Source organism: Heterocephalus glaber, unplaced genomic scaffold (assembly GCF_053883595.1).
Source record: "Heterocephalus glaber isolate CG9 unplaced genomic scaffold, H.glaber_assembly_v1.0 deba00001606, whole genome shotgun sequence".
In the NCBI taxonomy this organism is placed as follows: domain Eukaryota; kingdom Metazoa; phylum Chordata; class Mammalia; order Rodentia; family Bathyergidae; genus Heterocephalus; species Heterocephalus glaber.
Window position 1 is genome coordinate 33862796 of NW_028258377.1, and position 15057 is coordinate 33877852.

Genomic DNA, 15057 nt, shown 5'->3' on the forward strand with positions numbered 1-15057 from the left:
TCAGACCTGAAGGAGCAAGAGTCTTGCCACGAAGGAGTGGAATGTGAATCACACCCATGTCTCCGCATGAGGGGGGCAGGACTTTCACAAATTAATCAATTATTTAGGGATTTCTATGCTTGATGTCAAGCCACATCCCTTTAGGCACCCACTCTGGCCCAAGTGGTCTTTTTCCCACTGCCTATTGGCATTTGTTCTCCTCGTGAGACACGGGCCAGTGCTGGTCACTTTCCCCCACAGAGGTGCTGCAGGCTCGGGGCACATCCCGGACCAACTCTCAGAGCTTTCTCACCATCCACTGGCTATCCAGCCAGATCCAAAGCCAGGTAGCAAGCTCTGAGAGGGCAGCTTGGCGTGACGGCAAGAACTTCAGACCGGTGTTCCACGTGCCTACGTTTTACACACTGCACCCACATGGCAGCCCAGTAAGTAGCTCGCCCCTCAGGGGCTCCTTCCCTCAGCAAGTACAGCACATGTGTGTACACACAGGTATGCGTGAAATGCGTGGACTCAGGAGTCATGGCTCAACCTTAGGGTGCCTTGCATACAGGAGGCAGTGACAGGGGAGAGCAGCAGGTATGGAGCTGGGTGTGTGAGCCTTCACCCCAGTGACGCAGCACTGGGCCAGCTTCTTACCCTGTCTCTCTCATCAGGAAAACACTACCTTTCTCACCAACACTGCTTGGGGAGTTTCAAAAGATAAATGCCCTCCGAAGTCTACGTTTCTGAATGGGAAGAAAAACACAGTCAGAAGGGTATTATGATCCCATTTAATCTTTAAAAAAAAGTATACATACACACGTGTATACTCTCACACATACCCAGTATGTGCTGTCCAGTATGACAACCACATGTGGATACTGAGAAGTTACACAGGGCCCGTCCAAACTGAAAAGGGCTTTAAGTATAAAAGACACATTACGTTTTAAAAACCTAGTATGAAGATTATAAAACACTTCATTAATAATTATGTTGATTATATGTTGAAATATTTTTAACATATTGGACTATATTGAAATTGATTTCATCTTTTCTTTTACTTTAAAAAAAATGACTATTAAATTTTCAAATTACTTATGGGCTTGTATTATACGTGTATTAGGCAGCACTACTTTAGAAAGATACACAATTCTATCAGTGTTTAGTATTTATGGCAGTTGGGGGAAAAGATTTTCTTTTTTGCTAACATATACTTAGACTTTTTTTCAACATATGAATTCGTGTTAACTGGGTGGTCTGAGATTTCCTCCCCAAGAAGTTAAAGGCCTAACCCGTAATAGCACCCCACCCCTCTGGTAATCCAGAGTCGGATGGCTTGGAGGCTGTGTACAGAGAGGCGCAAAGCAGCACGGCTCTCACTGGCAGGTGGGACGTGGCCTGTCAAGAGCTGAGAGGGCGTCTCCTGAAGACAGGAAGTTCCAGTGCCTGGCTTCCACTGACCAGCCCATCGAGGGCAAAGCCGGAGCCTCCAGGCTGGGCCACAGGGCTCCCAACCCATAAAGATCGGTGTGGGTCCTCTTCCCAAAACAGTTTTCTCCGCAGGTATGTACACTCCTGTGGTCGGGTAGAACGCAAGGGCAGGAATAACTAACAGCAAATTGCTGAACCTGTCTGAGCTACTATTTTCTTTCCTCCCTTCCTTCATTTTTTGAGGTACTGGGGAATAAAGCCTAGTCCTTCACAATGAACTACATTCCCAGCTCTTTTTATTTCTAAGACAGAGTCTCAGCTATGTCACTAAATTGCCCGGCCTAGGCTCAAACTTGAGATCCTCCTGCCTTAGCCTCCCACAGTGTAGGGACGACAGGCATGCACCACCAAGTCTGGCTGAGCTACTGTTTTCTCATCATAAAATGAAGATCATTTATCCCACAGGGCTGTTGTGAAAATGAATGGAGATAATGCATGGGATGTGTGTGGTGGCTTAGAAGGGCTGATAAACTTAAGAGTACTGAACGGTATCTGGGCACTTTGGCTGGCTTCCTGGGTCATGCCTGCCACCCATAAAGCACAATCTATGACACCTGGCAAAGCCCAGAGACGTGACAAAGGCATGCTGAGCAATAGCTGAGCACAGGACCCAACTTCTTCATACAAGTTTTGAGAAATGAAGGTCCAGCCATGAGAAATAAGAACAGGCCTGAAAGCCACACTCAGATTTCCCTGGCCTTCCGCTCTAGCAAACTGTTCTAACCCAGCCTGAAGCTGGGTGGAGAGTGGCAAGGGTGCAGGTCCAGGCATGGAAGCACCATGGTCAGCTTGGCTCTGAGGCCAAAATGACAGCCAGGCAGAAAACATCTGGCAGCCAAAGGCTCTTCCTGATCAACAGGCACAGCACAACCAATGCAGCTTCTAGACAGGTTGAGAAGAGGGGAGGAAGCTGGAAGAGTGATCCAAAAGTTTCCTCTTTAAGTGGCCACAGATGAGGGACAAACAGTGAATTAGTTTTAACAAGCCACTCTCTACCTCCCCCAGGGGTTACTAAAAGTCTTGCTTATTTCTACCTTGCTTTCTTCTAACCACCCACTCCCACCTCTGTTCTCTACAGCAGAAATTTGATCTTGTCACCTCTCCCACTGCTTTCAAAACAGAATCCAGACTCCCTAAGCCGCCCCTCAAAGGCCTCCTACTTCTGATCTTCTGAGCCCCCTTCCCTCATTCACACAGGCTTCTGAGTCTAGGGACCGACTCAAATGTATTATCATCTATGCACTTGCTGCGTTTCCAGGCTAGAATGCTCATTACTGGAGGCCCCTTACCAATCCCAACTTGTCTCACTCTTAGAGACACCCCTTCCTCGACTCAAGCTACCTCAACCACTGCCCCTCAACCCAGCATTTTCCTACCAGATCACCTTGCTTTGTCTCAGAGCCCTTGCCACTCTATGGACCTATCATACGATACTAAAGATGGCTACAAATTAATACACTTCCCATAGAAAGATGGGGCCCACATTTCCTTCCCTCCATTCTCAGCACGATCTGTGACTGCTTTGACCAGCAGAATATGGCAAAAGTAGTGCTGCACCAGTGTCTGGGTCCAGGATTTTAGAGTAGTAACACTATCTCCTCCTTCCTGTCTTTAGAAATGTCTCTGTGAGAGACCTAAGCTGCTATATAGTAAGTCCTGCTGCTCTGAAACCATGCTGGAAAATGTACCTGTAGGCTAAATTGCCAAGGCTGGCCTGAAACTTGCAATCCCCCTGCCTCAGCCTCCTGAGTAGCTAGATTACAGATACTGTGTATAAGCCACTGTGCCTAGCTGCTACCATGTTTTGAGGTGGTATGTTACGGAACGATACCTAGAAATACCCAGTTGGCTGTTTCCCTATTGGAATGTAAATGTCCAAGGAAGGTTCCTCTTTTGTCATATTCCCAGCAGAATTCCCAAAGTCTAACAGGAAGCTGCTCTAACAAATGGGCTAAATGTATGATTTCCAATTTGGTGGCAGGTAAGTTACTTCTATTTACACAAAGGCCAGGCTCAAGCCTGGTGCCTTTCCAGATAAGCCTGAGTACTCAGAACACTGCACCAGTCTCTTGAAATGGGTCTCCCTTCCTTAGGCTGACCTGCTGTCTGCCAGAGGTAGTTTCTAAGTCTCAGGGCTGGGAGGGGTCATCTCCCAGGTACAGAACTGCCTGTCTGAACCCTAATAACATCCAGTCAAGAGAAGGGCTTCCACTGTGTGTGCAGTGCCTAGGGCACTCACAACCTCCTAAGGTCACTTTCTCACCCCAGCATTTTCCAGATGCCTCAGGCAGAAGGCCTGTACCTGAGGACAGGAACCCCAAAGCCCGGGCAAGATCAGGAGGTGTCACTATAAAGGTGGGCCGATCTGACTGGAGAAGCAAATCGTGCTGGGTCACACTTCTCTCAACAACAGCAGTCCTGATCTCTGATCTGACATATCAGAATTATTCCTACTGGGAAAGGATTCTGCAAGGTCTTCTGGCTCCACCTCCTTGGCTTACAGGAAGCAAGAAGGAATCCTGGTGTCTCAGTAAGATAGACAAACAACTTAGGGTAGAGAACTGGTCTCCTGCTTCCTTGCCCAGAGTTTTCTACCTTACCCTGACAGGGATCGGATCAACAAATGTCTGGGAGGAATCTGTTGCTCCAGAGAGAATTAAATGTTCTAATGATCCTTCGTTCCATTCTCCAAACAGAAGGACTGCAATGCACAAAACCTCTAGCCAGGACCTTTCTTTCCTCTTCCTACGCCAGTACTCAGTATGTCTTAGTCACTCTCCCATCCGTAGGGCATCTGAGGTGGAAGGGGCCTTAGAGATTAAGACTAGCAACACAATACCCATTCCCCAGATGATGGGGAAGGTGAAAGTTTGCTGGGGTCTAACACAATGACTTTCCCGGCAAGTCCATCCTTTAGCTCAGAGAGTACTTTCTGCCACTGCTTCGGGACATCGGGCCACCCATCCTTTTACTCTCCCTGAAGAGGTGAGGAAGGGTTCCTCTCCACCCGCTTTCACTATTTCCCCATAAGGATGCTCCTTGGTTTGTGAGCTGGACAGAATGCTGTCCTTTTTCCTTTGAATAAGGATGCATAGAAAGCCCAGGTCCGTAGGCCTCACGCTGGAAGGAAGCCTGGATCAGAGACAGCAAACGTAAGGGCCTGCAGGAGATAAGCCATGACCCTTCATCTGAAGGGCAGCTAGGTCCCGCCACTGGACAACAGTGCTAGATAAGAGGCCTAGTGTGGCCAGGTCTTCCAGCTTTGTTCCCGTAACAGCCTTATTGACATAATCCATATACCATGCTATTTACTTAAAGTATACAATTCAGTGGAGGTTTGGTTTTTTTTTGGTACCAGGGATCGAACTCAGGAACTTGCGCTTCGCTTGCAAGGCAGCTGCCCGAACCACTGAGCTAAATCGCCAGCCCCAGTGGAGTTTTTAGCATATGTATTGTTTGATTGTTTGATTTTTTTTTTTTAAAGAAAAGTAGGAACTCCCTAGATTTCTAGATAATTTTCCTGACTTTTAAATATAGATGATTTCAGTGTTCTTAAATGGAAATCAACTGAAACTTACCAGTAGGCTAGACTGGGCCTAAGGTAGACAGAAATACCCAATTGAGACTTCTGCCTAACTGAGAATATAAATCTTAATGAGTCTGTTTACCACTGAATTCTGGGGCCCAACACCTAACAGGTGTCAAAAATTTCTGAACGAACCAATCAAGAGAAGTACTTTGCCAACTTATAGCTATAGATCGTAAAGCAAGTCACCAACCAAACTGTTCCACCATTACCACTCAAGGAATTCAGTACCTCCTTCGACAGTTGAAATATTCGGAGGCACTGCTGAAAGTCACTACTTGACCACAGCCACAAACCACTAATGCCACCTAAAACCACACCTGCCACCAGAGCTGTAACTGCAGGAACACAGGAAACATGTCTGTTCAGACGCTGTATTTCAAGACAACTGGCAGTCCCCGCCCACCCTAAGCTATGGTTTTCTGCACAATAAACAATAATCTTAATTCTTCAACTATACCTTCCTCATAGAAAGGTACATGTATCTCAGTGAGCCACCTCTTCTGTGTTTTCCTGATTTCCTCTTTCCCATACTGCCGAGAAGCAGCACCCGACATCCAGCCTTGACCCTACCATGTCCAAAGTTTACCCTACACTGGGCTTCAAAACAAGGTTATTTCACGGATGCCAAACTGGTCTCTCTCATACACACACAGAACAAGAACAGCAAAGAAAACCTTGCTCCCTCAAACAAACCCAAAGCTGCTTGAAGACACCAAGGATGGAGTGAGAGTTACTGCAAAGCATCTGCACTTAGCACTCTCTTACATTCCCTCTAGGGCATTCTCAAGAGCCAATATTTGGTTTTGAGGTTTTTGTTTTTTGAGCCAGGGTCTCACTCTGTAGTTCAGGCTGCCCTTGAACTCACGGCAATCCTCTTGCCTCAGGCTCTAAGTGATGGGATTACAGGTGTGCGCCACCACATCCAGGACAGTGCCACAATTTGGGCTTCTAACTGCTGGATTATGCTCCCAGGGTCCTTAAATCCCCCTCTATGATTCAGGTCAGAAGAACTGCCTTTAGGATCTGACTCGGGTTACCTTTCGGTACAGTCAGGTCCAAACTGCAGGGGTTAAGGGGCAGAGGACCCAGGGCAACAAGGAAGTGCTAAAGGCATCCTTAAGTAGCTTTTAAGCAAACAAACTGAAGACATGGACCATAATCCACAGCTCAAAGAGACACAACACTCCTATCATTACCACTTTTTACTATGTTAGGCTCTGGTCAAGCACTTACAGTATATATCTTCCTTTCATTCATCTTCAACAGTGACCCTAGTAGGTGGGAACTCCTGACACAGGTCCATTTAGCAAGACCCTGAAGTAACTGACCTGTCCAACGTTACTAAGTGGCAGGGTTAACTTAAAGTGTGATGGACTCCAAAATCCATACTCAACCATTCCATGCTGTTTCTTCCTACAGAGGGGGAGTGAAAACAGAACTGCAGTGGGCGGGAGTTCAAATCTCAGCCCTGCTTTGAACTGAGTGTGATCTTGAACAACTTATTTCCTTTCTGCCCCAAAAATATCCCAACCTACAAATGAGGGGTTTATATGCAATGGTCTCTGCAGCCTCTTCCAATTCTAGGGGAAGAAAAAGCAAGGCCTTTGCCAGGAATGGTGGTGGATTCCTGTAATCCCAGCACTCGGGAAGATGAGGCAGGAAGATCACCACAAGTCTGAGGGCAGCCTGGGCTATACAGTGAGTTCAAGGCCAGCAGTCTGAACTATATATAAGCATGACCCTGCCAAAAAAAAAAAAAAAAAAAAAGGAGGAAGAAAGAGAAAAAAACAAGTCCCAAAGGGCACGGTAATGGGGCCAGAGCTGACAGCTAGGAATTGGGCTGGGTAAGCCCAACTGTATCACAGCATTCTTAGGAACTCTGGTAGCTTATCTGGGGACAAACGCAAAACCACTCTTGTCAGCCCAGGTGTAAATATAATAGCTGAATTCAGCCAGGGAGAGGAGACTTTGATGGGAAGGAAATTTTGTATACACAGATGCCAGCCCTTGGAAAACTCCAGAGTCAAGCTACAGAGACTGGATGGAAGGAAGTTGCCCCGCACGTGAGCTTAGGAGGTCCTTGGTGTGGCAGTCCTGGTGGGAGTGGTGGTGCGTTTTAACAACCTGGAAGCCTGCCCATGCCACTACTTCCAAAACCTCCTCTTCTTCCCATCCCCACATCCAGCATCAGCAGAGGCAAATGGGCAAGCATGAGTTCAGTACAGGCCAGTTCAGGAACGGTGCTTCTTCCAGCATCTGAGCTACATTCCAGATAATGCAGCCTTCAGAAGAGACAGATATCCCATAGACTCAGCTAATAACTGCCCAAGATCTACATTTCAGGAATGACTTAGTCTGCTTCCTTCTGTAATCTGGGAACTTTGCACCAAAGGATCAAGCAATCAACTCCAAAACGTCTACTGTACAGTGGTACCTTGGTTCACGAACTTAGTTTGTTCTATGATTTTGGAAAAGATGGCCCCATTTGTGTTTGTGTGGGAAAGATGGCCTCCGTCGTGTCTGTCACCCAGTGCAGTTTACAAACAATATCAAAATTTTGCCAAACACTTCTGTTTGAGAACCAAATTGTTTGCAAACAAAAACATTCATGAATGGAGGTACCTCTACAGAGGTTCTGCCATGCAGCAAGGGTTGCTTTTCACAAAAAGAAACATCTGACCATGACACTCCCTCACTTAGGAGCTTCTATGGCTCTCCATTCATTCATTTTTTTTAAGTTCTTTTATTGGTACATTTTAGGTATACAATTCGTTTACATTTATCATTGGGTGCTTGTAACTGTATATGATGTATCTTGGTTATTTTTTCCTCATTACCCATGCGCCCTTCACCCCCTCCACCCTTCCCTATTTACACAGACATCATTTCCATTTTTTTTTTTCTTTTCTCATAGTTTTTCCTTTCCCTCCTTTCTTTTCCCCCTCCCCTCCCTTCACCCCTTCATCTTTGGACCTTTTTTCCTATTTCAGATTATCAATTATTCATTTTAATTATTTTAACCCTTGTTTACACTATCAGTTTCTCACACTAGAGAAACTATTCAGGATTTACACATGTGTCCTATTTATTTCACTTCAGAGTATGGACTTGATATGCATCCATTTAGCTATAAATGACTAGTTTTTCGTTCTTTATGGCTGAGTAGTACTCCATTTTCTAAAAAAACACATCTTCTTTATCCAGTTTCCAGTTGATGGGCAATTGGGCTGCTTCCAAGCTTTAGCTATTACAAACTGTGCTGCTACGAACATGGGTGCACATGTACCACTGTGGTATGATTCTTTTAATTCTTTTGGGAAGATACCCAGTAGGGGAATAGTGGGGTCAAATGGGACCTCTAGTCCTAGTTCTCTGAGGCCTCTCCATACTGACTTCCACAGTGGTTGCACCAGTCTGCACTTCCACCAGCAATCTCCATTCACTCTTACAAGTCCTTTCCAGTCATCCTCACTACAGCCACGAGGAACACGGTTCCCTGAACCCCACTGCCTTTTCACACCAGAACAAGCTGTTTGCAGCCCTTTTCTCTGTATGGCCTACTCATCCTTCCCAATTCAGCGTAGCACAGCTTGCCTGGGGAGATAGAGTTCTCTGACCTAGACTGAACTGGGTGCCCCTACTACATTCCAAAGCATTCCATAGTTTCTCTTCCCCACATAGCTCCCTCTGTACCGAATTTTAAGTGCATGTGCCCCTTGCCGACAGATTTATTATTCACTACAGTATCCTATACATCTCACACACAGTAAACACTCAAAATATTCTGAATGTAGTAAGATTTATCCATTCATTCACCAATTAAATGTGCACTGAACTGCCTGCTATGATGAGCCAGGCACCACTATAAGGTGCTGGGGCCATAGCAGTGGTCAAACATCAAAAGTTTCTGACCCCGTGGTGATAAGGGCTAAGAAAAAAGATGAAGCAGGGTGAGAGACAGGGAGCAGTCAGGGTTGGAGCTCACTAGTACATAGGATGGTCTGAGAAGGCCTCTCTACAGTGACCTGGGGGGAAGCACATTCCAGAACAAAAGGTCTGAAAGAGGAACACAGCGTGCTTCGGGAAAACACAAGGACCAATGATGTTGGAAGGGAGCAAGGCAACGGGGCAAATGGTAAAAGACAACGAGGGTAGAGGGGAGGGAGGAACAAATCAGGTAGTCTAAGAACTTCAGATTTGGCTCTGCTATCAACAGCCACCAGGTTTTGAGCAGGAATAACAGACCTGTTATGAGGCTACTGAGGAGGTGCAGTCCAGACAAGGAACAACAAGCTGCCAGTGTATAGATCTGGACACAATTTTTAAGGGCCAAAAGAATGTACTGGTATATTAGCTAAGAAGTGACTAAGAAATAGAGATAGCAGGATGACCTCAAGGTTCTTAGCCTAAGCAATTAGACTGACAAAAGTTGTTTAATCTCACCGAGCCTCACTTTACTCATCTGTAAAATGGAGATAAAAGAGTACCGGCTGAGATGACCTAAGGTAGAACAGGTGAAACAGTAAAGGGTGACTAATATATTCATATTAATTGTCTCTTGGTGATCAAGTCCCTAAATAAATTAGTGTGTGGAAAGCAGAGTAAAAACCATAGAGCCCAGGCAGACAGTCCATCCAGATGGCTCCCAGCTTCTGTGGGACCCACGTTCCTGTGAAAAGCTTACAAGGTTAGTCCAAAGCAGAGGGGAAAAGAAAGGTAATCTTGAACAGCTGGGATGTATGTAATAAGGGTAAGGGGACCACTACAAGTTTGGAGAGTTATTATAAAAGGTCCTGTAAATAAGGTCTCTGGTCTACCATTAGTACTGTATCTCACACAGGAGGAACTTAACCAAATTCATCGTAAGGCCCATACTGCTCCCCAGTGCAAAGACTCAGCCAAAGGAAAAAAGGTGCCATGTCAAGACTGTCCCTCTAATTCCTGGAAAATCCCTCAGGGGGATACCCCAAGCCATCTGCCACAGGAAGTTGACCAGTCGGCTAGTCATTGCAAATAGGTGTCTTGAAAATTCAGCTAAGTCCAGATGACCTGCCGCAAATCAGGAAAAGAATGGATAACCCCTTGGAACAGGCAATTATCTTAATCTATATACCTGGCTTTGAATCATGTCTTCTGGAACATATCAGTTACATCAGTGTGGGACACTTTGCTACCGTGTACTCAAAGATTTCGAGCTCTCAGAACCACCTCAGCACCAGCACTCGTCCTATCCTGTGAACAAGGACACAGAGGCAAGGCAAGCTATGTAACACTAGAGTGAAAACAGTAAGTCCCAAGTTCTAATTCCACCACCTTTCACTTTCACATTGCTGTGCTGTTTATGTTTTCATTAGCCTGGTATCAAAACTTATCCCTTGACAAGAATGACAGCAGACACCTGTAACTCTAGCCGCTTGAGGGACTGAGGCAGGAGCAATACAAGTTTAAGGACAGCTTGGACAACTTAGATGCTGTCCCCCAAAATTAAAAAAAAATTTTAATGGGATGGGGTTGTAGCTTAGTGGCAGAGCACTTACCTAGCATGCATGAGGACTTAGGTTCAAAACCTAGGGCAAAAAAACCAAAACGAACTTCTTTCTTGAACTCCAGGGCATGGTAAGGCGTCCTCTCTCCTGGCCACACTTAGATCACTCTGGACCAGCCAGGGAGGTTTGTGAGCCTGGATGAGGGCACCCATGAGCCACCCAAGGCCCCTAATTACTCACTCTGAACTTGTCCTAGATTTTGCAAACAGGGTTGACTCCCGTCTGCCAAGCTCTCTATTTTAAGGAGTTTTCTGGGGTTTCAGGCCTGCTGCGCCTCTTCTCTGCCCACCTCTCAGAGAAGAGAATGGGTGCCGAGTACCAGGGATAAGCGGCTTACTTTAGCCTATGGCCCCCTGGAGATAGGGACAGATCAGCACAGACTCAGCCTATCTGCAGGGTCGGAGCTCAAGAGAGCCGGTCTACCCTATACCCCTAAAGACTCAGAAACCACCTCCCACACACCCCTTGCCCTGCCAGACACTCACCTCCCTACTAAGTAAACTCCCTCCAGCCTCTTCAGAAGGGCCAGGACAGCTGAAGGCTCCAGGCGAAGGCCTCCTCCCTCTTCTGAACAGGGTCTCCTAATTGTGTCCTTTCTTTACAGGACGCAAAAGCAATCTGAGCCATAGAAAAAGTCTCCAGCTTCATCTCCTGAGGCTAAACTAGCAGTTCTTAGTGTGCGTATGTGTACTAATAACTAAAAACCAACAACAAAAAAATGAACAAGCCAAGTGACATAGTCCTGTAATCCTAGCACTGTGGGAGGCTGAGGCAGGAAGATGGCAAGTTCCACCCAGCCCAAGCAAATTAGCAAGACCCTGTCTCAAAATAGAAGTAAATAAATAAATAATATACACAGGATATAGTTCAGGAGAAAGGTCTCAGTTCAATCCCTAGTACTGCACACAGGGCCCGGGGACGTAGCTCAGTGGCGCTGTACCTGCCTTGCAAGCACAAGGTCCCGAGTTTGATCCCCAGTACAAAAAAAAAAGAAATACCTAGTCCTGCACACAGCACACACAAAGAAGATTATATCATTACTGCTCTGACAAAATAAGAGAATTCCTTAATATAATCTAAAATGCTCAAATTTTCTCAACTGTCACCAGAATATCTTCTTATAGCCCAGTTCGTTCAAATCAGAATCCAGGTAAGATCCATAATAATACAATTTGATTGGTTTCATCTCTTTTTATCTATAACAACTTTCCATTTTTAAAATGCCATTTTTAAACTGAAAAAAACACCTTACAGAATTTTTCACATTTAGAAACTGGCTAACTGCTACCTCACAGTCAATTAATTTGTTCCTCTATTCCCATTTTCCTTATACACTGGCAGTTAGATCTAGTTTTATTAGTGTTGGGTACAGTATCTGGTGGGAGAAATGTCCTCAGCAGTGGTGTGCGCTGCTCATCATCACCCTGTAAGACGCATAGTGCCTGTACACCATAGTCCACTACACACCCAAAGCCATTAAGTTTCCTGAGGCCGAAAGCATTTCTCCACCTCTCAGAGCTTGGACTCAAAATAAGAGTTCATCATCACAATGGCAAACGTAGGAAACAACAATATAAGGCTCTATTCTAGTTTCTTTCTTTTCTGAGGAGGGGGGTTGACGGGAGCAGAAAATGATTTTGATACTAAAACAACCCTTTCTGACATTCAACCTAATTCAATTCTTTCATTTTGCAGATGAAGAAACAGAGGCAAAGAAAGCACAGGTAGTGGTGTCACCTTGCTGGCCAGGAGCATGATCAAAAATAGAATTAACATTTATGTTAACTGTTCATTACAAAAAATTTTAAATGAAAATTACAGATGGGCAGCACTTATTAAGATTAAGTGTTCCCTTTGTGCCTGGCACTTCAACGAGAGTCTTACAAACATTATCAACTTTAATTCTCACAGTACTCTGAAACAGCTACTATTGTTAATCTCACTGTGAGGATGACAGGCTCAGTTTCATCCTCAGTGGTTCAGAAAGGCTCAGTTTAAATATGCAGCAGGGCTAGGACTCAAAAGTACAGCCTAAATTCCTCCTTCAACCCAGTCTACTTTCCTGCACTGAGGAAAGACGGGCAGGGTCTGAAGCAGCTGACAGCACGAGGTCACAAGGATGCCCCAGATCCACATCAACACACACCTAGGACAGCCAAGGAATCTGCTGAAGGGTCCATATCCAGGAAGGAAAGCAGAAGAGGTTTACTTGGAGCCCTCTCAGCATGTCAGAGGATCTCTAGTGTACTATGGGTCAGGTTTTTAAAATGATTAATTTTTTTTTATTTTGTGAAATCAGTTGCACTTCAAAAGGACAAAAAAAAAAAAAAAGAAAAAAACACCAAAAAATATGCCCAAGGCATAAACTTAAGCCTTGAACCTTGTCCCAATTGCCACTAGTTTTCTTACTACACCAAGTTAGAGGTGTGCGTACAGCTGTACTGTACACAACAAACCTACTGGTTACCCCTAGTGGCAAGGCATGTACATCAGCCAGATTTTCATTCATTTAGGCTGTCCTTTCCCCCGTGAAACACACGTGCACTCCCCCAATAGTATCTGTACAAGACAAATTAAAATACTAACAGAAAGCAAAAGTAAAAAAAAAAAAAAAAGAAGAAAAAAAGCAAAAGTAGTCAATTCTTTGATCATCAACCTTTAAGGTTACCCCCACAAGCCCCTCATGTCTGCAGACAAGTGAAGTTTTTAAGGAGAGATCCCACTTATTTCAGGGGTACTGATACGACACAAGAGGAAAGGTCTACATTCTCCAGCTCCCTCATTTTACAGGTGTAGAAAAAAGAGAAAGGTCCCAGGAAGCCCCACATTCTCCTAGACACCCTAACAGCTACCACATGCTGGGCATGGGCTAAGTCTTGTACATGAATCACCACAGGGAAACCTCACAATGGCCCCAGGGGCAAGTACATCATAAATTAATTCCTACTACACAAGCGAGACACAGAATGGCTAAGTGACTCACACAAGGAGGCACAGCTAACAAGTGGTAGGGCAAGCATTCGAAAGCAGTTTGATACCCCGCCGCTGCTACATTATCAGTGATGGCGAACCTTTCAGACAGAGCTTTCAAGGATAATGAACAGCCGTCTTTGGTATGGGTGCCATAGGTTTGCCACCACCGCTACAGATCATTTCTTCTTTTAACTTAGGCACTTTGGACTTTGAGGGGTGTGGCTGGAATAAGGAAAAAATTTTAAACATTTTCAGAATACTCTAGGCATAAAGGGAACCCCCAAAAGCCAAAATGCTCAAGACTTAAAACTACAAACTTAGGTTGTACAAGCTTAAACCAGAATAGAGAACCCCACAAGAAAGGGGAGAGACTGTAAAGCAAATTTTTATTACTAGTTACTGCCTGTGTCCCTTAAAGAACTAAAACACCAGCATCTGAGCCAAAAGGAGAGCTAAAAATAGGCATTTGCAGCAAGCTTTGGAAAGCTTTTAGCTTGCTTATGAGGCACTCATTTCAGTAGACTCCCAAAAGCATATGCATCACAGAACACAAAAATTCCCAAGACCACACAGCCACTCCCCTGGTGTCACATACAAACTTTTCCAAGCAACAGATAAAACTAGGGCTGGAAAAGGGCCTTAGAGATCCATGTTGGCTCCTCAGAAAAGGCCACCACCTAACCTTACTAGACAGAGAACCAAATCACAGAATTCTCCCTCAGGAAGCATCCAAGCCCAAATAACAGGATTAAACACAGAAGCTACTGGATTATCTCAGGTAGTCTGTCAAAAACTACTCCAAAGACTGTAAGCCAACGAGTAGCTACTCTCTTGCCTCAGATTCCAGAAAAACAAGAACAGAGCAAATCTCCTGCTTTGGACACCTAAAGCAAGTCAGCTTACACGCTCAGAGGTAAAGGCAAGATGCCAGCCAAGCTGTCTTCTTCCCACGATCAATAAGCCCAGTGACGCAAGCTATCAAGGGCCCCTGGACTTAGACAAAAACGCAGGCTCGGGCACCCAATACCACCTGATGTCATGGCTGATTTAAAACCCACAAAGCAGGTTCACCATTAGCTAAGCAGCAGCAGCCAACATGAGTAGACCCATTTAAACTTCTGAGGAGTGCTCTCTCCTGGTGATGATTATACCTCTGAGTTTAAAGAGGGGGCAAGGACCAAAGAGTGCCTTAAAGTTGTTTTCCCTTACTTCGTGGGTGGATAGGAGAAATTTGAAAGAAAATGGAAGTTTCAGCACCGTCCTTTGCATAAGAAGGTTCTGAAAGCGGGTGGGGGGAGTTCCGAAAGGGGGTAGGGAGCGGAGTAAAAGAACAGTTTGTGGTACCATTCCTATACTCAAAATATCCCCTCCTGCAATTAAAGCAACCCGAAAAATAAGAACGGCAACATGCCGTTTTCAGGAATAGCTACCCTGATTTCCCTAGGACTAAGAGGCGACTTCTTGAAGGTAAAGGCATTA

The 15057-nt window shown here is 45.2% G+C and overlaps 1 protein-coding gene across 6 annotated transcripts in view; it reads right to left on the reverse strand.

Annotated features, from left to right (window-relative positions):
* Positions 1-15057, reverse strand: part of Larp1 (La ribonucleoprotein 1, translational regulator) — an 86331-nt gene that overhangs the window by 37391 nt on the left and 33883 nt on the right. The gene's annotated exons all lie outside the window — the stretch shown is intronic.